The sequence below is a fragment of the Mus musculus genome, chromosome 5, assembly GCF_000001635.26.
Source record: "Mus musculus strain C57BL/6J chromosome 5, GRCm38.p6 C57BL/6J".
Lineage (NCBI taxonomy): Eukaryota > Metazoa > Chordata > Mammalia > Rodentia > Muridae > Mus > Mus musculus.
The window spans coordinates 63,669,234-63,696,083 of NC_000071.6; the positions used below are offsets into that span (position 1 = coordinate 63,669,234).

General features: G+C 39.6%; 1 protein-coding gene and 1 pseudogene across 2 annotated transcripts in view; both read left to right on the forward strand.

Annotated features, from left to right (window-relative positions):
- Gm3687 lies at positions 1 to 25,656 on the forward strand (annotated as a pseudogene).
- The window catches only part of Nwd2 (NACHT and WD repeat domain containing 2), a 161,444-nt gene that overhangs the window by 20,131 nt on the left and 114,463 nt on the right, over positions 1 to 26,850 (forward strand). The window lies entirely within an intron of this gene.

The following is a 26,850-nucleotide window of genomic DNA, read 5'->3' on the forward strand; positions in this document are numbered from 1 at the left end:
TTTAATTCAACTTACAGGTAACAGTCAGAATAATTATGGGGCATGACCAGGATCTAAAAGCCAAACCCCAGATACTGGTTCTGTGCCTTTCCTGTGTTCTATCTGACTGTACCATCAACAGGATCTGGATTCAAAAGAACTGAAGCAAAAGATGCATAGACTTCACTGCTTTTACATTTCAAGAGAAATCTGGGTAGAAACAATGGGGCGAGGTTGCTTCCTGAAATGTTCTCTGGCTCACATTCACCTGTCTTTCCTATTCAGCCCATGCCTACCTGTTCACAGGGAGCTGGACCCTTCAGCATCAATCAACAGTCAAGAAAGTCTCCCCGTAGAAATGCCAACAGGCCAATCCGATAGAGACAATTCTTCATGTAATGTTATTCTCTGCTCAGATGTGAAAAGTTGACAACCAAGACTAATCAAAGCTGCCATTTTCAGACATCATCTTCAGGGTCATGAGAGAAAGAGCAGTCTTAAATTAGGCAGATTTATAACTTGAAAACTGCTGAATAAGACATTTAGCAAAGTGTCAACAGTTTTGCAAACGTGACACATAAAGAGGTGAAATCTATGAATCTTTTGATTCAAATCCTTTGAATCTAGATTCTATTGACTGTTCCATCAGATCAGACATAGAAAAAGCATAGAGACAGTATCTGACCACTTCCATAATTATTCTGAAGCAATCATTCTTGGAATCCTACTACCCAGTTCAGAAGCCTCAATAGAGAATCACTAACAACCAATACCGCCTTGCCCACAAAGAACAGGAGCTATGTTGGTAGTGGCTCTGTATCCCAAGGCACAATGACTGATGACATAACAGAAAAAACTAGGCCTCCATCTCAACCCCCTGCAAATTGCAAATTCAGGAATAGAATAACAGCAATTGTTCTAGGCCACTGATTTTATGCTGTTACATTGCAATATATAGATGAGAGTAATAAAAATAAAGCAAGTGCATGTATGGCTACTAATAAAGAACTGGTGAGGAGACAAGGTCCTCGTTTAAAATTCAAGGTTTGTTAAAACTTGAGTATGGTGTTTGGTCTCTTCCTGTTCCACTTCTCTTCTGAAAATTGGAGACAATACTAGTTAACCTTAAAAGGCTGTTTTGAGCCGGGCATGGTGGTGCAGACCTTTAAGCCAAGCACTCGGGAGGCAGAGGCAGGTGGATTTCTGAGTTCGAGGCCAGCCTGGTCTACAAAGTGAGTTCCAGGACAGCCAGGGCTACACAGAGAAACCCTGTCTCGAAAAACCAAAAAAAAAAAAAATGCTGTTGTGGCTTGTAATAAGGACACATGCTCCACTATGTTCATAGCAGCCTTATTTATAATAGCCAGAAACTGGAAAGAACCCAAATGTCCCTCAACAGAGGAATGGATACAGAAAATGTGGTACATTTACACAATGGAGTACTGCTCAGCTATTGAAAACAATGAATTTATGAAATTCTTAGGCAAGTGAATGGAACCAGAAAATATCCTGAGTGAAGTAACCCAATCACAAAAGAACTCACATGATATGTACTCACTGATAAGTGGATATTCGCCCAGAAGCTCAGAATCCTTCTTAGAAGGGGGAACAAAATACCCATGGAAGGAGTTACAGAGACAAACTTCAGAACAGAGTCTGAAGGAACCATACAGAGACTGCTCCACTTGGGGATTCATCCCATAAACAACCACCAAACCCAGACACTATGGCAGATGCCAACAAGAGCCTGCTGACAAGAGCCTGATATAACTCTCCCAAGGGCCTTTGCCAGTGCCTGGCAAATACAGAAATAGGTGCTCACAATAATCCATTGGACAGAGCACAAGGTCCCCGATGAAGGAGCTAGAGAAAGTATGCAAGGAGCTGAAGGGGTCTGAAAGCCCCATAGGAGGAGCATCAATATGAACTAACCAGTTCTTGGAACTAAACCACCAATCAAAGAAAACACATGGTGGGACATGTGGCTCTAGCTGCATATGTAGCTGAGGATGGCCTAGTTGGTCATCAATGGGAGGAGAGGCCCTAGGTCCTGAGAAGGTTCTATGCCCCAGTATAGGGGAAGGCCAGGACTGGGATGGGAGTAGGTGGGTTGGGGAGCAGGGGAAGGGGGAGGGGATAGGGTTTTTTCGGAGGGGAAACTAGGAAAGGGAATAACATTTGAAATGTAAATAAAGAAAATATCTAATAAAAAAATTGCATCAAGTCACACAATAAAGACATCCTCATATCTTCAGTAGCATATTGTTGATGGTTAAATTAATACTATTAAAATATATATACCAAAATTCACTTAGTTCTCTACTGCTGAAACTGGTACTGTTTTTATATATCACCCATGGTTACTTTTTTTTAGGAGATTTGTGCTGATTATGCTAAAAATAAAACCATGGGGTCAGGGGATATAACACATAGAAAAAAAAGGCTGTTGTGGGAAAGACATGGATATTGTATACAGCATCTAAAGCAGTTGCTAAAACATAGGAAGGATGCAGAAATTATATAGCAGAGTTTATTAAGAGCCCTAGAAGATAGCTAAATGGAATACAAGTGAATGAGATTTATTTGAATGACTTCTTTTCCCAACTTCTTTTTAAATTGTGGTGTGAAAAAGGCTATTAACTCCAAGTTGCCTTGCCTCTGAAATCATGAATGCTTTTAACTGGAAGAGACCACTTAAAGGCATCGTACTTTTGAAATATTGGTTTGAAACATAAATATGATGTCAGCCCAAACTGGGAGGAATTAAGTTAATAAGTTACTTCTCTACTAGAGCAGAAATTACCAACTCTTTAAAAAAAAAAAGGTCCTTTAAAAGAGAGAGAGAGAGATGAGTCTTTGAAATGATAGCTGACAGAGATCAATAGAATTGCATTCAAAGAGAATAAAAAGTTAGCACCTCCACTTTTTTAAAGGAAAATGTGCTAATCTCTTATTCTAAAAGTTATTATTTCTTTTACATGTAAAAAAGGTCCCTTTAATGTGACTTTAAGCCTACATAAAGACTTTTCTGACTTCTGTTAATCTTTTAAACCTTACTGCACAGTTTGATTACCACAGATGTTTTAAAGCAACGTTTCGTGTGCAAAAGGCTATGTCAAAGAAAGAACGAAAGAACGGAAGGAAGGTAGGAAGGAAGGAAGGAAGGAAGGAAGGAAGGAAGGAAGGAAGGAAGGAAGGAAGGAAGGAAGGATAAGGCAGCCACCATTTTCTGAGAAAATTTTATACAAATCTAGTGCAATATTGAAAAGCTATAGCATGGCTAGCCTCTGAGAGGCTCTACCTAGCAGCTGACTGAGACAGATGCAGATACAGCCAAGCATTAAATGGAGGTCAGGGACCCCTATGGAAGAGTGAGACGAAGGATTGAAGGAGGTGAAAAGAATGGCAACCCCACAGGAAGACCAACAGTGTCAACTAGCCCAGATCACTAGAAGTATCCAGAGACTAAGCCATCAACCAAAGATCCAAGCACCACCACCACCCCCAGAGCATATGTAGCAGAGGGCTGCCTTGTCTGGCCTCAGTGGGATAGGATATACCTAATCCTATAGAAACTTGATGCCCCTACCCCAGAAGGGGGTTGATACCCAGGGAGCCATTCTGTCAGAGAAGGAGAGAGGGGAAGAACTCTGCAGTGCTGAATGGGGGCAGCATTTGAAATGTAGGTAAAAGAATAAATTAATTTTAAAAATTGAAAAAAGAAAAGAAAAGAAAAGCTATATTAATTCCAAGTAGTTGCTATTTCAAACATAACCCAGTCAGTTCTTAATATAAATGGTATCCTATGCCTCTGATGGCTGTTTTAAACCCTTGTTGTTGTACAAAGGATATCACTTTTGCCACAGGAGTGCGTGTTTGAGGGTACATGCGCAGATAATGGGGTGACAGTTGATAGTTGAATCTGACAAGGGTCTGCTCAGGCACCTGACCACAATTCTGCCTTGCAAAGCACAGAGTGAGTGGAATGAGGGAGACACAGGTATTCCGGCATTCTGAAGCATGGAGCACTCTAGTTTCAGCATTGGAGCTTTGTCTACTTTCAAACACTAGAATTTGAAGTCATCTGACTATGCTCATAGTCAGGCAGAAAGCATGCCGTATCAATGGGTCGTAAGCTCAATGCCCTGTGTATATATGGGATAACCAAGAGAAGGGAAATTTAGACCTTCCCCAGGTGTGTTAGCTTTTACCAAGTGTTTAAAAGCTACTTGAAACTCATTAACTGGTTATTTGTTCTGTATTCTTATTATGTAATCTCCTAGTTTTTCTTCACTATTTCCTTCTGGAACATGAATGAGTCTATCTCAACTGAGAAGAACTCGCCTTTTATTGAGTGGCATGCAACAGACCCCTGCTCAGGAGGCAACTGCAATGTTACAGTCACAGGTGACCCTATGAATAAAATATATGGATTTCTCCTCTGCTACTGCATGTAAAGAATGTCAGGGCATGAATTTCATCTGAGATCAGAGTATCCGAAGGAGCCCCAAGAGTCTAGATTCGGTGTTTATCAGCTACATGACCTGAAGCAGGTGCTACAATATCCCTCAACAGCAAGACCCAAACCAAGTGCAACATCTTTCCTGTTGCTGTGTTAGAAGGCCCGCATGAGAGCAGCTTACTGGAGACTGTGAGATTATTCTGACTCACAGTCAGATGCAGTCCTCTGTGGTAGAGAAGTTAAGGCTGCAGGAACTTGAAGCACTGAGTCACCTTGCATCCACGGTTGAGAAGAAGACAACAATGAATGTGTGAGCTCAGATCACTTTTCCCTATTTAAAAAACATTAAAAATTAAATACTTTTCAAGATATTAGATATTATTATGACATTTTCAAACAAAACATGTTGTAGGAGAGTCCACTCACCCCTCATTTCCTTTTCATATTGTCCTAAGTTCAAAACCTGGGAGTGGGACCACACATTAATAGGCATATCTTCCCATTAATTAATTAATCAAGATACAACCCCACAAACACTCCCAGAAGCTAAGCTAACCTAGATAATCCTTTACGGTTGTTTTCTGGGTAGTCTAGATCCTTTCAGGTTGACAGTTACCACTAACCATCATGTTTCTACTGGCTATCTGACAGAGTTCTGAAAATTAATTCTTAATATAATAATAGCTCTAAACATTAAATTGAAACAAAATGGGACCTTTTGCTTAATGTTCTTTCAAATGCATAGCACTTAAACCCCTGAAAACAACCCTAACTCATGAGATTATCATGTACCTGATGAACTAATATCTATACACAAAATAGAAGTATAGAATACTCATTGGATTTTGAGAACTTTAAAAAAATAATAAGAAGAAAGAGGATGCAAAAGCTCCCTTGTGACCTTATTCGCAGCCATTCCTGCCAACCTACTGCACCAGGACCAACTCTAGCTAGAATATCATCTCCTAACCGCATTCCTGCCTGAGAGGTTTCCCTTGCCTTAGGATGTCAGACATTAATGATTGAAAAGTTCCTGTAGATGTCATTTTTGAAAGTCTGGTCCTTAACAGATGTTTCTGAAAATTGTAGGTACCTATACCTTATTAGAGGAAGTAGGTATTTGGGAATGGTTTCTATTTTGAAGAGTTTTGAAGGGTTTTCTATTGCTGTGACCAAACACCATGACCAAAGCAACTTATAAAAGAAAGAATTTAGTTGAACTTATGGTTTCAGTGGATTAGAGTCCAGAATGGCTAAAGGACAGTGTCAGGAACAGCTGAGAGCCTACATCTTGATCCACATGAAAGAGGCAAAGAGAACACAATGGGAATGAGAGGTATCTTCTAAAACCTTAAATCCCACCTCCAGTGACACAGCTCCTCCCACAAGACCACATCTCCTAGTCCTTCCCAAAGAGTCCTATCAGCCAGGGACCAATTACTCAAACATATGAGCAATTAGGGGACATTCTTATTCAGACCACAAAGTGTCGCTTGTCCCAATCGCCTAGCTTCCTCTCTTTGCATCCTAGCTGTAATAAAATGGGCTACTTCTCTCTACCACACACTTTTGCCACTGGAAGGTTTTATTCCCAACCCAAGCCCACAGCCATCAAGCAAGCTAATGACTGACTCTCCAAAACTATGAGTAAGAATTAAGTGTGTGTGTGTGTGTGTGTGTGTGTGTGTGTGTGTGTGTGTGTGTGTGTGTTTGGTGTGTGTATGTATGTATGTATGTATGTATGTATGTATGTATGTATCTTCCATTGCTTTATTCACAGATTTTTTTCACAGAGATTTAAAAAAATATATTGTATGTATGTCTGTATGTATCTTCCATTGCTTTATTCACAGATTTTTTTCACAGAGATTTTAAAAAATATATATCTTATAAACTAGGATCCTAAGAAACAACCAGAGATACTCAACCTGAGAATCTCATATCTCTAACACAGAGAGATCATTATTCCCAGCCAAACACATTCCATGGTTGTAGTTCTCCAGTGTTCTGAAAGGAGACAATGGAAATGTTTTCATACCACTCAAGGAAGAAGAGACTGAGAAATGAAGTGCTTATAGAATTATGCAATCACAGTGAATATTATATCCAATGAATTCCTCATCAAAATAGGGAGAGTTCAAGAGCTTCCAGTAAGCAGCCGATGACTTTGGGGACCAGATGAGAACTTCGCTGCTCTCTGTAACATTATTATTAAGGGACATATCATTCTGTATTCCATTTAAATCATGTACAATTGGGAAAAAGTTGGAGAGACAATGACAACTTATTTTCTAAAAAGGTTTTTCCATCTTTTCGCATAGCACCTGTACAGGTTTTATTATATTGGAATCATGAAGTGGATGAGGCATGAAACAAATGACTTACACTTCTGGTTTAAACATTAGCTCTGAACCTAATGTTTAAGCCAATGGCTAATTGGTTTAAACATCAAACCATTTAACTAATGTTAAATGAACTCTGGGCATTCAATGTTTCTCTACGTTTGCAGAATGGAGGGGTTGAAAAGTGGAATCTCTGGGGGCATCTTCCAACTGCAATGTTACATGACTCTGCTACTGTGACAGCAGGGATTGCAGTTTTCTTTTAGGTAGAGAAGGAGGACAACCTATCTAACTCTACAATACACTACTACATTATCTAAAGGTAGTACCATATCACCTTGACCTCCTGCCTCAGATGTTCTGCCTGGTTCCAGGAGATTCTACAGAGACTGCCCAATAATGAGAAGTAAGACTGAGTTAGTGGAAAACATAGTGGGGGAGCTTTCTGAATTTTCCTGTGAGAAATTCAAAATTAAGAGTGGGGAACATATACACAGTCCATTCATTAGCTCGATGGCTGAGCCTTTCACTGGGACATGGAGTAAGTTAGTTCAATATAGAAGGGATTGTGAGATGTAATCCACTAGAAGAAAGCATACAATACTCAGGACACAAAGACTAGAGTATACAGAGGTTAGGGACCACATTTGGGGTGGAAATTGAGTTGGAGATCTCGTTGTGTGCCATCTCTGATACAGGAGCCTAAGGAAAATCACTTAGCTCCTTGAGTCCCCATCATCTTCGTCTTCAAAACTGAAAATGTCATAGGATTCCTATGAAGTTGAAACGACTTGAAGCTTGTGGCCCAGGGTGATCACAGTTAACTTTCCCTAAGCATTAACTAGATACTTAAGCATTAACAGATACAATGCTGTTGTGGGACCCTTTCCTGTGATATACTAAACTAAAAGTTCAGATAGAAAAAGATGCTAAGCCTTAACCAACCTGCAGGCTTGAGATAGCCAGGCATCATCTAGGACTATCTTTTTGCCCTGATCCTTTGGAAAGAGAAAAGCATGTGGCATAATGACACTTCTAGGGAACATTTCTATTTTGTCTATTTGTAACACAACAGAATGTTTATTGTCAACTATCTGTCAAGGATGACAATTTTTTTTCAAGGCCTGTTTTTAATTGGATATTTTATTTATTTACATTTCAAATGTTATCTCCTTTTCCAGTTTCTCCTCATCAAACCTCTACCCCCATCTCCATTCCCCCTGCTTCTATGAGGGTGCGCCCCCACCCACCTACCCTCCCGCCTCACCTCCCTAGCATTCACCTACAGGGAGGCATCGAGCCTTCACAGGTCCAAGTGCCTCCCCTCCCTTTGATGCCAAATAAGGCCATCCTCTGCTACATATGTGGCTGGAGTCATGGGTACCTCCATGTATATTCTTTGGTTGGTGGTTTAGTCCCTGGGAACTCTGGAGGGGTCTTGTTAGTTGATATTATTGTTATTCCTATGGGTTTTCAAACCCTTTCAGCTCTTTCAGTCCTTTCTCTAACTCCTCCATTAGGGTCCCCATGCTCAGTAGGATGTTTGGCTGCTAGCATCTGCCTCTGTATCGGTCAGGCTCTGTCAGAACCTCTTAGGAGTCAGCTATATCAGGCTCCTGTCAATATGCACTTCTTGGCATCAGCAATAGTCTCTGGGTTTGATGGCTGCATATGGGATGGATCCCCATGTGGGGCAGTCTCTTGATGGCCTTTCCTTCAGTCTCTGCTCCACTCTTTGCCCCTGTATTTCCTTTAGACAGGAGAATTCTGGGTTAAAATTTGGGAGATGAGTGGATGGCCCCATCCCTCATCCAGTGGCTATTCCTAGCCTCTGGTATGATCTCTACAGGTTCTCCCTCCCCTTTGTTGGGTATTTCAGCTAATGTCAAAGGATGACATCTTTAAGAGGCTTGTTTTACTTATTCATTCGTTCATTCATTTTTATGTCTAGCATGCCTTTGAAACATCACGATAACAAGTAAGTTATAAACCACTGAAATACGTTATAAATTATGTTCTCCTCCTCCACATTAAGAACCAAGTTTTAACAAAACATTTACAACAGTCACTCAACAAGTATTTATTGAAGGATTTCTACATGCAAATTACCACTCCACACAGCTGGGGACTACCATTCATAACAGTTCTTTGTGTATTTAAAAATAACTAGAAGAGTATAATGGTTCACAGAGAGAATAAGTGTTTAAATAGATGGAAATGATTTCAGCATTAGCATCAGGACCTTGGTTTCAACACAGGTGTAGAACCATCTTGCTTTCCCCTAGAAATGCACAGTTGCTATGTGTCAGTTTTTAAGTGACACCATTAAAACACTTGGTGGTATAGAATGTAAGTGTGTAGATGGCCACGTCACTAAATCTGTCTAGCTCCTACCCTCATTGTGCTCACCATCTGCTGAGTGGTTAGATTTTAATATTATTGATAAATGTAGTGAGTTGTGCAGCACTTGTAAAGTTTTTGGAAGCAGTGGTAAGCACAACAAAGAGAACTGGAATAAAGGTAAGGGCGAATGGTGATGGGCGGTTGCTGTCCCCTCCCGTTAGGAAGTCAGAGAAGGTCTGTCTGATGAGATGAGATTTTAATGGAGAGGTTAACAGTGAGGAAAAGAGCAAACCAGACAAGCAAAAGACAAGCATTTCTACCAAGGGGACTAGCGAATCCAAAGCTGAGTTCAAGAACCATGTTTCAGAGTGCAGCCAGGGATGTTCAATGAACAGCCAGATCAAACAGGGTAGATGATGGAGAGGTGGGTGATTTTCAAAAAATGTAATATCCTCTAAGGGCAGATAGCAGCCAGCCAGAAGAGATGCTATCTCTATGAACATCCAGGAAGTTCTATCTGTACATGTCTGTCAGGTATCAGCTGAGATAGGAAATAAGATCAAGGGACTAGGGGAGGGTAGATCATGTGAGGCCAGGATGCTATCTCACCGTAATTATTGGACATAGGTCCAACAGCCAACATTATTCACGAAGGATAAGGCGTTTTCTTTCCTTTTCTGTAGAAAATATATTCATTCGGTAATTCAACTCAATTTTCAAAGTGATTTTAAAGTGATTCTAAGACAAGGCTCTAAGACAATGACTAAACCAATTCTCACTCCCACCAACACAAAAAGGCATCTTTTCTCCATTCTCCCCAATACTTACTTTCTCTGATAATGAGTCCATCCTAACAGATGTTCAGTGATAACCCACTGTGATTTTTATTTGTCATTTACTTATGGTAAGCCCCAACAGATTGTAAATGTTCATGCGCATGTACACATACATGTGCCAGAAGTTAAGCACTTCCCGCCACTGGGTGACCTCATATCAGTTGATATTTACCTTTTCGTGTAGATACCAACTGTTATGGGCTCAAACAAAGCTGCATAAATTATATAGAGCTTTATATGTTAAGGAAGCAACAAGAAAGCTTCCCAAAACCTCAAGACCTAGGCTGGAGTGATTTCTCAGTGGTTAAAACCTCATAGTGCTGTTGAATAGGACACTGGTTTGGTTCCCCACACTTATGCTGGGTGGCTTACCATCATCTCTTTCTCATGATAATTAGTGAGATGTGAAAAGTGTCTAGCACTGTCCTGGTACATAGTCAATTATTGTCATCTCAGAGCTAATATTATAGATGTTAGGAGGAAGAATAGAGTGATAGGGGAAATATCTTATTCTTTATAATCTTTAAAGCCAGATAAGTAATTTATAGTCAAGAGAACCATAGACTGGAATTGTCCCTGAATTATGGAAGGAAGGAAAATGATTAAATGCTGTTAGCATCGTAACTTCAGAGAACCAACTGGAGGCCACTGGTTATTGCCTTCTTTCTTGAGCATAGCACCTGTGAGGGTGAGGCAAATACTTCCTGGGCATCTCTGACTCAAGGTAGCAATTAGCGAAAGTACCAAGATGTGTGTGATACTTACTCAAATGCAGGTTCCAGTCACTGGAAGTAAATAGCTGTTCCATTCATTCTGTATTAGACCAGAAACTCATTTAAACCACTGAAGACCTAGGACATAGAGTCCATCAATTATTTGTTCACTCCCAATTACACAGTTAAATGTCAGCTTAACTCAGTGCTTGGATGAACTCAAATGGATGGGTGGTGTTTCCTACGGATTAGGAAGGTGTGAGGGAGTTGAGTGGATTTCTAAAGGCTTAATAATAAGAATAAGCCTCTGTTTTAAAAAGAGGTTGCCCTGCTGCCAATGGGCATATCCTTCCCATCCTGCCTTTCCCTTGGTGAGAGGATTTTTCTCTATCTCCTTCCTCCACCTGAAGTTGTTCGGCTTATGATTTGGATTTTTATAACGAGCTGACCTTTTTCCCTAAATAGGTCATTTTATTGCATAGCCAGTAAACTGGATGTTCCGGAGATTTTTTTCTATTTTTTTTTGCCCGAGGAAGTTAGATGTATTTATATCTGGATGTGTCCATATGTCAAACAAATATCTCAATCTGTATCTGAAAGCTGTTGAGGGTGCAGAAGTCTGTGAAATTCCCTGCTTCATAAAGTCAAATGAAGAACAATGGTCTTGACATGTCACTGGATATTTTCAAAAGATCAAAAGTGAAATGTTAAAGCTGGGGTTTTGTCTTATAAAATAAAATCAGAAATAAAACATCAGCCCGAGTTTTTCATCAACTTGCTTATATTCCAGTAATTTGTCTATATTTCACATACATATATAAATACTTTCTACTTAAGCTCTGTAAAGAAAAACTATTGTATTTGTAAGAATATTGTATTTTTAATAGCTTAAAACAACTATATTTTCTGGTCAAAATGACAACTATAAGCTAGATAAACAAAATATAACATTTTTCCTTTGCAAACTTTTACAATATGCAATTACATTATTCAGCTCTTCTGGAGAGTGCTTAGTGCTGAACATGAAGGGTCCCAACCATTAAATGCATAAATTATCATAAATTTCAATATTGAAAATAGAGCATAAGTAATTATTATTGTATATCAAGTCCAACACCAACCAGTGCTGTGATTTGATTGAGGACATGATCATATTGTGAGACAGGAATCATAAGACAACTCGATCTTGCAAGAGTGCCACAATTCTAGAGGCAAAGAAATAATACTTCGTGATAATAATGACAGTTATGCATAATTATTTTAATAAAAACCACCTGGAGATATAGATCTGATGATGTGCAGCCTTGCCACTTAACAAGGATATGTTCTGACAGGCTTAATGAGACAATTTTGTCATTGTATGAAAGTTAGCATGTGATTAATACAAGCTAAGATGGCTGAGTGTTACTAAGCCAGGCATTCTTATGGGAGCAGCATCATCTATGCGTTTTGTCACTGGCTGAAACAGCCTTCTGTTCGAGTATTTACAGTTAGTGTGATACATAGCTGTAGACAAAGAAAAGTAGGTTATTTCCCTCACAGGTTTGGAGACTCAAAGCTGGAATGTATTGTGCTGGCCCTGGGAACCCTTTGACACCACTATGTCACATTGAGGAGAAAAATATTAGGTGAAGACATAATGTGTCTAATAAAACTAATAATAAACATAATAAAACTAATAATAAACAACAATGAATAACTTGCACTAGTTTCTGCTGGCTATGACTGGTTGCTAAAATGTTCAGAGGTTTACAATATAAAGGTATTGCCTTGGGGAGACCAGAAGTCTGGTCTGAACTGCATTTTGCTGGGCTGATGCAAACTCAACGGTTGAGCTGCATCATCTCTAGAAGATATAAACAGATCCGTGCTACTGCTTTGTCTGTTGTCTAGACTGTGTCTGCATGGCTTAGCTCATGGCTGCTTCCTCTGTCTTCAAAGCCGGCTACATATCATCTGTCACATTTCTCCCTGCGACCTCTGTCCACGTTGTCATTCTCCTCTGGTTTTGTCTTGTGCTCTTGCCCTGACCATTGTAAATCCACTATATAATGCAGAATAGTTTTTTTTTCCACATACAGATCAAATCCCAGTCGAGTCTGCCATGTCAAGTAATATTCAAGAATTTCACAAATGAGGTTTGGGCCATTAGTTAGGTTGCCAAACATTGGAGCCTTTAAGAAAAGAGAAAGAACTTTTTTCCACTTCAGATTCAAGATTTTGCAAAGATGGCCCAGACTTCCTCTTCACCTGCCTTCCCTACCAATCTTCTGAGTCCATCCTTTCTAGCAATAGTGTTCCACTTTCCTACCTCTGATTATGAAACTTCACTTTTCAGAATACTCTCTCTCTTTTAAGAGCAATCTCAATGAATGTGTTCCCAGTCAGTGAATTTCATGAATGTTGGGATTGGTTAGCTTCCCTGGCTCTGCGATGATGATGATGATGATGATGATGATGATGATGATGATGATGATAATAATAATAATAATAATAATAAACAAAAAACCTGTTTTATCTAGGGATTTTATTGCTGTGAAGAGACACCATATTTAATTAGGGCTGACTTTCGGTTTCAGAGGTTTGGCCCATCATTGCCATGGTGGGAAAGATGGCAGCAAACATGCAGACATGGTACTGCAGAAAGAGTTAAGAGTTCTACATCTTGATCCACAGGCAGCAAAAGGAGACAGTGTATCAAACTGGACATAGCTTGAGTGTAGGAGACCATAAAGCCCACTCTGACACACTTCCTCCAACAAGGCCAGGTCTCCTAATAGGTCCACTCTTTATGAGCCAGGCATTCAAACACTTGAGTCTATAGAGACCATAGCTATTTAAAGTAGCACAACTTAATAAAGAAAGGGTTTATTTAGAATCTAGATATCAGACCTTCGCTGAGGGAAGACAGAGAAGGAGCTTAAGCAGAAACTGTAAATGAATGTTGCTTTTGGCTATCCCTGGCTTTCTCGGCTACTTTTGTTTGTTTGCTTGCTTCTTTCTTCCTTCCTTCCTTTCTTTCTTTCTTTCTTTCTTTCTTTCTTTCTTTCTTTCTTTCTTTCTTTCTTTCTTTCTTCTTCCTCTTTCTCTTTCTTTCTTTCTTCCTTTCTCTTTCCTTCCTTCTTTCTTTCTTTCTTTCTTTTTCTTTCTTTCCTTTCTTTCTTTCTTTCTTTCTTTCTTTCTTCTTCCTCTTTCTCTTTCTTTCTTTCTTCCTTCCTTTCTCTTTCCTTCTTTCTTTCTTTCTTTCTTTCTTTCTTTCTTTCTTTCTTTCTTTTTCTTTCTTTCCTTCCTTTCTTTCTTTCTTTCTTTCTTTCTTTCTTTCTGTCTTTTAAAAGTCTTTAAATTTTATCAGTGACTTAAAATTAGATTCAAATTTACATAATTTTGTTTAGCCCTTTACAGTTTGTGGTTTTAGTTATGCAAACAGGATTTTTTAAACAAACAGATGTTTACAACACATGTTAAATGACCAAACCATTGAGCCTGTGTTACTTTCTATGAGTTCTGTAGTCCTTGGTCTACCAGTCTCCATCTCTTTTGTTCCTATTTATTTATTTATTCATTCATTCATTTTGCATCTCAATATCAGGCCCCTTCTTTTCCCAGTACCCCCTCACACAGAACCTCTCCCATTCCTCCTTTGTCTTCTCTTCTGAGAAAATGCATCCCCTCTGGGTATGATGCCAGACACCACCCCTTCTACCCAGCACCCTGCCACCCCACCCACCCACCCACAGCACATCAAGTCACTGCAAGACTAGGCATATACTCTCCTACTGAGGCCAGACAAGGTGGCCCAGTTAGAAGAACAGCATCCACAGTCAAGCAAGCAAAAGATTCAGGGACAGCTCAGGCTCCAGTTGTTGGGGGACCTGCATGAAGACCAAGCTGCACATCTGCTGCATATGTGCAGGGGGGCTAGGTCCACCCCATGCTTACTCTTTTGTTGGTGGTTCAGTCTCTGGGAGCCCCCAAGGGATCAGATTGTTGACACTGTCTTCCTGTGGAGTCCTTGTCCTCTTCAGGTACCTCAATCCTTCCTTCAATTCTTCCATAAGACTCCCAAAGCTCCATCTAATGTTTGGCTTTGAGTCTTCGTACCTCTTTCCATTGGTTGATAGGTAGAGCCTCTCAGAGGACAGTTATGCTAGGCTCTTGTCTGCAAGCATAACAGAGTATCATTAACAGTTTCAGGAACTGGTTCTTGCCTATGGGATGGATCTCAATTTGGATCAGTCATTGGTTGGTCATTCCCTCGGTCTCTATTCTATCTTGTAGGCAGGACATATTTTGAGTTGAAGGTTTTGTGGGAGGGTTGGTGTCCTTATCCCTCCACTGGGAGTCCTGCCTGGCTACAGGAAGTGGTCACTACAGGATCCATATCTTCCACTTCTAGGAGTTTCAACTAGAGTTTTCCTCATAGACACTGTGAGGGCTCCCCTCATCCCAAGTCTCTGGCACATCCTAGAGGTTGCCCCCTACTGCCAATTTCTGTTCTCTCTTCCCTGCTCTCCATATATCTGATCCCTACCCAGTCCCAGTCCCCTCCCCAAACTCTTTCCCACTCAGTTCCCACCCTCCACCAACCTCCAATATGTATTTTATTTCCCCTTCTGAGAACGATTGAACCATCTTCCCATGGGCCCTCCTTGTTATTTGGCATGTATCAGTAGATTATAGTGTGGTTATCCTGTACTTTAAGTCTAATATCCACTTAAAAGTGAGTACTTACCATATGTCCTTTTGGGTTTGGATTACCACATTCAGGAACATATTCCCCAGTTCCATCCATTTACTTGCAAAATTCATGCTGCTCTTGTTTTTAATAGCTAAGTAGTAGTCCACTGTGTAAATGAACCACATTTTCTTTATCTATTCTTCAGTTGATGGTCTGTTAGGTTATTTCCAGTTTCTGGCTTATATGAACAATGCAGCTATAAGCATAGTTGGGCAAGTGTCCTTGTGGGATGGTGGAGCATCTTTTGGATATATGTTCAGGAGTGGTATAACTGGATCTTCCCCTAGAATTATTCACATATTTCTGAGAAACTTTCCAATTGATTTCCAAAGTGGTTGTACAAGTTTGCACTCCCACCAGGTCTGTAAGAGTGTTCCCTTGCTCTACATCCTCACCAATATGTGCTGTCCCTTGAGTTTTTCATCTTAGCCATTCTGATGGGTATAAGGTGGAATCTCAGAACATTTCCCTGATAACTAAGGAGATTGAACACTTCTTTAACAACCCAAATAACCCAATTTTAAAAATGGGGTGCAGAGCTAATCAGCTACCTTCTTATAGAGTATGGGTCAAACTGCCAGGCATGGTTCCACACATGATGAGATGGGCTTTTCTACTTTCATCATCAATCAGTTCCTTGGGAGCATGGCCACAGGTCAATCTCACTTGAGCAATCTTCACTGAGACAAAAGACTCTAGATTGTTTCAAGGTAATATCTGAAACAAACAAGGTCCATGTCCTACTTCTGACATTGCAATGACATTGTCATCTACAAATGTGGTGTACACATTCAACACTAACCTGGGACATATGTGGTCTTCAAGCCTCATGTCAGATATGCCTGCTTGGTTTCAGATGATAAAACCTCCAATCCCACACAGTTAGGCAAAGAATTTGAGAGATTATTAACTCAAGAGGTTCAATGGTAAAGGACAAAACAAGACAGGCAAAGCATCCAAAACAGCTTCAGTCAGAAACTTGAAGGGTCTCACTATTGTCTTACTTTCTTGAGAACATCTACCAAAGTGCACTGGCTAGTTTTGTGTCAACTAGGCTGGAGTTATCACAGAGAAAGGAGCTTCAGTTGGGGAAATGCCTGCACAAGATCCAGCTGTAGGGCATTTTCTCAATTAGTGATCAAGGGGGAAGGGCCCCTTGTGGATGCGACCATTCCTGAGCTGGTAGTCTTGGGTTCTATAAGAAAGCAAGCTGAGCAAGCCAGGGGAGGAAAGCCAATAAAGAACATCCCTCCATGGCCTCTGCATCAGCTCCTGCTTCCTAACCTACCTGAGTTCCAGTCCTGACATCCTTTGGTGATTAACAGCAATGTGGAAATGTTAGCTGAATAAACCCTTTCCTCCCCAACTTGTTTCTTGGTCATGATGTTTGTGCAGGAATAGGAACCCTGACTAAGACACAAGGTCTCTCAGACAGGCTCTTTACCAGAAGTGGATGTAGCCAGAGATCATTCCAAGGTTGCAATTTTACAGATTTTAATGAACTAAAAAGCTGGAACTTGACAAAAATTCAGAAGAAAAAACTTTGGACTAGACATATCCATTGGGACTCCCATCAATCCACTGATCTCTACATTGTGTCTAGCTGTGGTTTTAAGTGACGGCCTCAATTTTCTATAAAGAGAAGCATATTTGATGAGTCTCACACGCGCTATTGTCTCACCAGCAAGAACACACACGTGGGAAACGGGATCCTTCTGCAGCAACTTTATTACACCAGTTTCAACATGAAGAGGAAGACCCCAAGCACCAAAAAGGTGTTGCTTATATACACCTTATTGTGGCATGTCCATACCTGATTGGCTGCTCTCCCAGAGCCTCACCACCACGCCCCGGGATGGGCAGTGACTTGGCACGAATTTACTCTTGCACCTGCGCACATTACTTGTTTACCAGTTAGGCACAGCGGAGGCTCATGATGGCAATTGCTCACGCGTCTCCACAGATGAGGGATGGCAATTATATTTAACTATGGGTATAAGGTTAAGATTTATAATGTAGTAAGAAATTGTGCTGGTCTAACAAATTGGTAGTAGTAAATTATTTCCTGAAATCTGTGACCTCACTGGCTTCTGGAATTTGGCTGGGTTTCTAGTACAAGTCATGATTTCCTTCCTTCTGAGTGGCCCTTGAATTCAATTAGACAGCTGTTGGTTACCAATGACCTCTAAGTGCCACTTCTTCTACCTTTATGCATTACAGCTCTTTTATCTCGGGCTCAGAGATCAACATGGAAGAGAGGACAGAAAGATGACAGCCAGAATACCAGAAAGTCGGCTGTGAGATTGTCTCTTTTAGAAATGCATGCATAGATAAAACCAGAACAATAGCCATTTTGTTGGGATGATAGCATGGAAGGGGAAATTTTAGAGGTCCCACCCTTGACAAACACACACACACACACACACACACACACACACACACGCAACTATTAACTAATGGGAGGAGAATTAGCCTCTCTCAGGTGTGAGACCCTAAATCTCCCTATGATGAAAAACAGTCAACCTTGAAACCACAGACACATAAACAACAAAAACAGATTCAGCATGTTCTATTTTATATATACACAAGTGTGTGTGTGTGTGTGTGTGTGTGTGTGTGTGTAACAAATATAATCAATGAAAAAGAAGTTACCAATATCAATTTGAAAGCAGGGGGATGGAAGGGTTTGAGGGAGGGTAACTGAAAAGGATTAGAGGGAGGAAAAAGAGGGGTGACATGATAAAAACCTATTTCAAATAAAATCATTAAGAAACAAAAGAACTTTAGCCTAGCTGACTTCACATGTTCAAACCTTAGATCAGTCATCATGGCCAGATAATGATATATGGAAGTTAGAGATGAGAAGTGGGAAGCAACATTTATTAGGAAGACAGGAACTGTATGACATTAAAAAAACATCTGCAGCTACCAACTGGTGTGACTTTTCAGAGGATCATCAAATCTATGGTGGTCCTAATTCGTAGCGTTGTTTATTGTCTCATATATATTTAATCGTTTCTCTGTTTCTTTGATAACAGTAATCGTATTTTTGGTTTGTTTCATTCTACTGACATGCTGAGTCCCTACAGGATCTGCTTATATATATGTTTTCACCCCAATTTTCCCATCCAGCACCTTTACTGTGCCACAAAGATAGTAAAAATACAGCAAATGTGTTAAATTATGTTGAAAAGAATATTTCAGCCCAAGAGATATCTCAAGGCAGCTCAAGGTTAATTAAAGTAAGCGTTAAAAAATCAGAGGAATTAGATGCATTATGAAGTTTAATGAGTTGAGAAGATTTTATAGCTTAAGCTGGCACTTGAAAGATGAATAGAATTTAGGTGGAAAGGAAAGAAAGCACAGGTAATAGTGTGTTATAAAACCCATGAGGCAATAAAGGAAACAGAAGGAACAGAAAACTGTAGTCTTTGTTGAAGCAGCTTCCATTCTGGGATCTCTTCTATGACTCTATTACTAGAAGTCATAAATATTTCATGTTCACATTAATTAAAAATTGTCATAGTAGAATAACCAATTTTCCATAATTTTCAGTGATTCTTTCAGTCATTCATTCACTTATTGGGAGCTTACTGTGATTGTTTATGCAAATTAAGTTATATGACTCATATTGGATAACTTGATGATTTAAGAGGAAAAGGCAAAGAGATAAGGCAACAGAAAGCTGAGGCAGAAGTAGCAGAAAGCTACACTACCCTAGCCATATAGTTCCACCAGAACCTGCAGCTTTTAAGAATGCATAAGAGCCTAGAACTTATCCGTCAAGACACATGAAGCAGCTTCCACCTCTGGTGCAGACCTTTAGGGCTATGCACATTATCTGAACTGACCCTTTCCCAGGAAAAATAGCATCTGTATTGCAAGGCAGTGGTCCTTCAGTCAAGGACCTAAGGATGAAACTTGCTGCATTCTATATATTATTGTAACTGATATAATCATAACAATATAAAGGAGACTGTATGTCCTGGGCTCTTGTGTCCAATTAAGGCGACAAACACAGAAGCAGAACATTTCTACCGGATGTGACTAATATCATGGAGGCCTAGTTACATGGAACTCCTGGTACCTCCTCCAGATCTTATTCTTCAAACTTCCCCTGATGCTTTCCCACCACTCTCCTTCCCAGTTCCCATCACCTATTGACTGTCCATGGGCATCTTCTCAATAGGAAAGATTGATTTGTATTTAAAAAAATATTCATATTCTCCTTCTCAACTCAGAATATCTCAGTACCCTCATCACCTGTGGTATAAAGTCTGAACTCAAGAGACTGATGTGCCAAGCCTTTTATCATTTGGCATTATCCAGCCAGATAGATGAGTTCTTTGTACCTGCCTCCAAATGTTCATCAAGTTAAGCCTTTATGCTTTCATCCTCTCCTTAAATGTTCTCTTTACTCACTACTCAACAAAACCGGTGAATTTTTTTTTGCATTTCTAAGATTTATGTCCTGCCAGAAACCATCCTCATTTAGCTATGAAAATCACTGCATAAGCACTGATTCTTAAACATCAGCCTTTCGCTCTATTTTTCCCTCTACATGTAATGTGTATGCCTTGTTTCCAAATTCAGTAACTAATAAAGAGCCAGGGCTCCACAGCATTCATTTATAGATGATCAGCACCATGGATAGAGCCCTTCCAGCAAGACTCCATAAATATGCAGTGCTGTTGGCAGCCAAGTTTGAATGCTGATGATACAATTACACATACAGATTCAAATATGGCACCTTTGTGCAGTAAGATCACTTACTAACATTGGGGGATGTGCCCTGTAATTACTGAGAATCTTAAAAGGCTGTTTTTGCAACATATACAGGAGAAAAAGCAAGTAGTTTTCATGAAGAAATTGATACATTAAGAATATTACTCTGGCTATTATAAACAAGGCTGCTATAAACACAGTGGAGCATGTGTTCTTCTTACCGGTTGGGACATCTTCTGGATATATGCCAGTAAGAAGAACACATGCTCCACTATGTTCATAGCAGCCTTGTTTATAATAGCCAGAAGCTGGAAAGAACCCAGATGCCCCTCAACAGAGGAATGGATACAGAAAATGTGGTACATTTACACAATGGAATACTACTCAGCTATTTAAAAAAATGAATTTATGAAATTCCTAGGCAAATGGATAGACCTGGAGGGTATCATCTTGAGTGAAGTAACCCAATCACAAAGGAACTCGCACAATATGTACTCACTGATAAGTGGATAATAGCCCAGAAACTTAGGATACCCAAGATATAAGATACAACTTGCCAAACGCATGAAATTCAAGAAGAATGAAGACCAAAGTGTGGACACTTTACCCTTTCTTAGAAATGGGAACAAAACACCCATGGAAGGAGTTACAGAGACAAAATTTGGAGCTGTGACGAAAGGATGGACCATCTAGTGATTGCCATATGCAGGGATCCATCCCATAATTAGCTTCCAAATGCTGACACCTGCATACAATAGCAAGATTTTGCTGAAAGGACCCAGATGTAGCTCTCTCTTGTGAGACTATGCCAGGGCCTAGCAAACACAGAAGTGGATGATCACAGTCAGCTATTGGATGAGTCACACGGCCCCCAGTTGAGGAGCTAGAGAAATTACCCAAGGAGCTAAAGGGAACTGCAACCCTATAGGTGGAACAACAATATGAACTAACCAATACCCGGGAGCTCTTGTCTTTAGCTGCATATGTATCAAAAGATGGCCTAGTCGGCCATCACTGCAAAGAGAGGCCCATTGGACTTGCAAACTTTATATGCCCCAGTACAGGGGAACGCCAGGGCCCAAAAAGGGGGAGTGGGTGGGTAGGGGATTGGGGGGTGGGTATGGGGGACCTTTGGGATAGCATTGAAAATGTAAACGAGGAAAATACCTAATAAAAAAAAGTAAAAAAAAAAAAAGAATATTACTCTGGCTTTTATGTATAGAGTGGATGAGACCGTGAGTGAGGGAGAAGGCTAGAAAATGAAACATAAGGCAAATACAGTGAATCAGACTTGATAAGTAGGTAACTCAGACTGGGTCCTCTTGAACACCTTCATAACCTATTGGCATCAAAAAGTATTTACGGACTGCTAAAGGTCATTTGACAAGTGGAACTAAATCATCAGGCTGTGTTTCCAGTAATTGATCACAGTCCAATGCAATTAAAGAAGATTTGTAAGAAAGAATTTTAGATTTCCCCCAGCCCTTAAGGAATCCTTTTGTTACTGTGAGTTTTGTTTTCGTTAGTATTATGTAGATGTGTTTAAGAATTAAATATACAAAATTAAATGTGATAGCCTGTATCCTTGTCGACAGTAAAGATGACATAATTGGACTGCAATCATCAGAAAGTTTCTTAAATAAAAACCAAAAATATTAAAAATGGCACCAGTCACAACTGGTCTGATTCAGAGCATCCATATACTTGTCTCTGCCCACACTGCTTTCCGTGGCTGCTTGTAATTTATTTCAGAGGGGATGCAAGACTAGCGTCTATATTAATGAGTAAAAGAATGTTAGTCCATAGCCTCATAACTAACAATCCTTTTATAAAAATATAGAGTATGAAAACATATGATTTGTGAGCTTTGAGAATACATTCACTTGAGTAATCAAACTCCACGAAAGATGTAGATCACTTCCATTACCCACTCACTACCCAAGAGAACTACACTTGTCTGGTCATTTCCATATAAGCTCCACCCTTCTCATTTGTATTCACTTTGGCTAGTTGTGGCTTTAAGCTTCATTCAAACAGAATGTTGCAATCAATATTCTTGCCTCAATTCTGCCATAAAACTTACAAGATTGACTTTTCATTGTAATATGTTTGAGGGGTTCAATCTTTTCAACACTGTGTATTATGCCTTATAAACACACTGAAAACTTTATGCATGTTCCTTTTAATTGAATTTTAGATTATTTCCAGTTTGAGTTATATGAACCTTTACAAAAAGATCAATTTTTTTTTGTTAGTTAAATGACTGTGAGTGAAATTGTTGGCTTAGAAAGTTTATTTAACCTTGAACCTGTCATTTTCCAAAATTCATTTGTCATCTGATAGTTTCATCAAGATATATAGGAAACTCATGTGCTTTGCATCATAAGGTGACAACCAGTCTTCAAGTGGGCAATCCCTTAATTACCCACTACAATATCTAAAAATGTTACAGATGTTATGTATCTTGTCAGGTGTTAACCAACCAATCATCTATGCTTTTGGTGAGGTTTTAGTCAATGATTTTAACTCATTTTGAATTAGATCAATTATCTGTATTACTAAATAGTAAATTTATTATGTTACTAAAGGATGGGGTGTTGGTCCATAGTCTCATAAGTAACAATCTTTTATAAAACAATAAAAAGCATAAATGTGTGATTTGGTGAGTTTTGAGAATATACTAAAAGTCCTACGTCATACATGCATTTCAGTATGTTTATGCCCTTTCCATTTTCTAAGTGATATCTTTTGAGGAAAAGAAGAAAATTTTACCGATGAAATGTGACCTTGACTGTCAGTGCATCTTGTGTCCAGCAAGGCCCTCTTCCACTTTGAAATAGCATTATTCTCTTCTACCATCTCCTGACTTCTCTTTTAGGTCTACAATTCAGGTTAAGTTGATTAAGGTCGAAGACAGAGATTGGGATTCACTTTCTTCGTGTTGACCCATCTGTCTCTGTGCCACTCTGGAAAGACAACCTCTCCCTCCCCAAAACTGTTTCGATATCTTTGTTGGAGATCACTTCACTGTGAATCTGTGCTTCTTTCTCTGGATTTCACCCTGCTTCTTTGATAACCTTGTCTCTACTCCTGCCACACTGCCTTGATTACTACTGTTGAAGTAGTTTATAGTGACCTTAAAGGTTTTTGTTTTTCCTAAGAAGATAGTTTTAATGGGATAGACTTCTCGATGTACGGGAGGTTTTTAAATTGCTTTATTTTGCTGAGTGTTGTCTCATTTGTTGAAAAAGAAAGTTTTCTGTTCTTGTCTTCCTTCCTTTCTTCAAGGACTCTCACGTTTGTTGTTGTGTTTTGTGTAGTACATTTCTCAGGCTCTGTTTATCTGCTTCAGTCTGGATAATATCTATTGATATGTCCTTTGTAGATTCTTCTGATATCTCAAATTTACTATAAGGATTTCTAGGAAGATTTATTTATTATTATAATTTTCAACTCTACATTTTTAGATAACTTTGTCTCCTAGATATTTAGTATTTTTCACTCACTCTTTTCATACCTTATTAATTCTTTAAATATCTTTCTTTTACTTCCTTACTTTTATGCATAGTAGCTTCTTTGATATCTTTGCTATGGCATTAGAGATACTAGAGGCAATTCTATTTCCTCTATGAAGTATATTTCCTTACATCTCTCAAATTTTTTGTTGGAAACAGGATATTCTAGATAACGTATTGCAACAACGACATAATTTGATGTTCCCTTGAAGTTCATTGTTTTGATCTTTCTGTTTATTTAATTGCTTTGTATATTATCTGAGTTAATCCTGTGAAACCTGTCTCCCATGCAGTGTGATTATGAAACCAAAGTTTCATGTGTATGTATGAGTATATGCATATGTAAGCTTTATTTCACAAGGGTCTTCATTGCTTACTGCTAAGAGATTTGTCATCCTGCCAGTATGTTCTCTGTCAATTTCTCATGCCAGTGTACATACAGCAAGTAATCCATTTAAAGATCAAGATATGTTAAATGTTTGTCCACCTTTCACCTCAACCTTGAATATGGGTCTTTTATGGTCTTGCTTAGTATAGGCACCTGTACCCATACCTATTCGAATACCCAAGACATTTAGCTCTTTTGGACAATATAAAAGAATAATTACCACAAGAAATATGACATGATACAAGAGGAAGAGAAAATAATTATAACAAAGATATATGTAATTGGTAACTTGCCATATCTTAAACAGAGAAAACATTTTGCTTCTCTGGGGTTTAGGTATATTTGTGACTAGAAGATTTATCCTTCACTTTGCTTTATGGTTTTCTGGTTCCATATTCCTATTGTGTTTCCTTTCTCTTTTAAAACATTGGTGCTTTTAGAAGCCAAGATAAACAGATGTGGGGCAGAGCTTTGTTTGTAAAATACTGCCTCACCAAATGGAAAGGTTGGTCTATGAGCAACGATACAGTTCTGTGATGGTAAGGCCAGATGTGAAAAAAGAAAGCCACACCAACATGATAACTGGCTATTTGCTGTTATAAGTCACGGTAGCCCCTCAAAAAATCAAAACTGAATTGTGAGCTTTGTAGTATAAGATCAGGAGTACAGTGGTAGAAGCTCATGGAGCCCAGGTGGTTGAGCTTGTGGAGTCGTCTGCGCCGGTTGGTCCCAGTCCCCCTTGGCATTTTCAGGGCCAGCCTACCTCGCCCCTTGGTGCCATGACCACTACCACCACCTTCAAGGGTGTGGACCCTAACATCATGAACAGCTTCCAGGTTTTGTGGCCTCCAGGTGGTGGGTCCAACTTTTCATTAGGCTTTAATGAGCCAACAGAACAGCCTGTGAGGAAGAGCAATGACTTCTAACATCTTTGGGACACCTGAAGAGAACCCCCCATCTTGGGCCAAGTCAGCAGGTGCCAAGTCTAGTGGTGGCAGGGAAGATTTGGAGTCGCTGGAACTCTGAGTGGTAACTCTTCTGAAGCAAACTCTGGAGATGTCTTAGACCTCAAGGGAGAATATCCACGAAAATGTCGACACAGACTTCCAAGCCAACCTGGTGCAGATGGAAGAGAAGCGGGTGCCTACTGGTCCTGTGCCCAGCCCAGTGACTCCAGCCCCAGCGCCATGAGGGAGAAAGCCCCCTGGCAGCAAATCCAGCCTAATCTTGGGTTAGCTTCTTGTGTTGGAACTCTGTCCTTCTGTTTGTTTGTTTTTCCATGCTTGTGAACTGCACAACGTGAACCTGACTGTACATCTTTTGGGTTTGTTTCATTAAAAGAGAATCACTTTAAAAAAGAGAAAAAGATCAGGAGTACATTGCAAGAAATTTACAGTGTTCAGTGCTCAAATGTAAAAACACCTCTATTTTATTGGCATCATCCTGAAAATACCATTTACCTTACACTCATCAATTAGATGCTGGTAAGCCTAAGTTTTTGTCCTTTTATACACAGAATAAAAAAAAAATTGAATAGTTTCAAAGCAACAGGAAGTGCCAAGCCAGTCAGGACTATTCATAGTGAAGACCCTGTTTCCAATAATGCAAAATAGCAAGAAATAGGGGGAAAGTATGTTTATGTTAGATCAGAGAGGTTTTCTCTTAAAAGAATTAAGTCCTTGGAGAGCAAGAAGGATGGCTCCAGGGCTAAAAGGCTTGCTGTGAAAATCCAAGGACCACAGTTCAGATCCTCATAATCCACATGAGGTTGAGTGGAGACTTCTGTGTCTGCAATCCCGGTGCTCCTAAAGCAAGACAGGAAGCAGAGGCAGGAGATTTCAGGCCAGCTCCTCTGGCTTATACAGCACTGAACAAGAGACCATCTCAAAGAAAATGAAAGGTGAAGACAGACACCCAAGGTTATCTGGCGACCTCAACAGCGTTCCTTAGTGTATCTATCTGCAAACACACAAACACACATTGTAAACATAAGAATTCCTGGAGGAGATGAATGAATAAAGAAGTCTTTATCATTTCAAAATTCATAGGATTTTTAAGAACTTAGGAGAAAGTAGGGTGGGGACTAAGTGGATAAAATGGCAGGGGAAAATGTTCTGCATTCTCCCATGTGATTTTTATGAACATTGGAAAGTAGGGACCCTCTGTCCTCACACATGACTTACATTCAGCATTGTTTAAAACCAGAAGCAATGTAAGTAATGAAGTAGACACAAAAGATACAAATTAAAAAGTCTTTGCATTTCTTTATACAATTGTATTCCATTATATCATATCCATCATGGTTATTATGAAAACACTTAAGTTAATGAATTTATGGATATAAGAATTATAAATAATTTAAACATCATTTTGCACAAAGACATTATCATTCTAGTATCTAATGCAAGATAGGGCTAAGGAGACAGCTCAATGGACAAAGTGCTTGCTGTTGAAGTAAGAGAACTAGAGTTAGACCCTCCAGAGGCCACACAAAACCCTGACAGGCATGGTGGCCCACTTGTGTCCCCAGTACTCGGGAGGCAGAGACAGTGAGGCCCCAGAGCAATCTGACTACCTATACAAGAGCTCCAGGCTCAGCTAGAATCCCTGCCTTCATCAACAAAGTAGACAACACTCAAAGTACATGCCAACAGCCGCCATATGCACTCAAGTGCACATACATGTCAGCATACATGTAAAAACACATAAACACATATATATTCATACACACACACACACCACAAAAAGAATAAAAATGAATAAGTAAAGGAAGGTGTCCTAACTGAACTGAACTTCATAGAACCTCCAA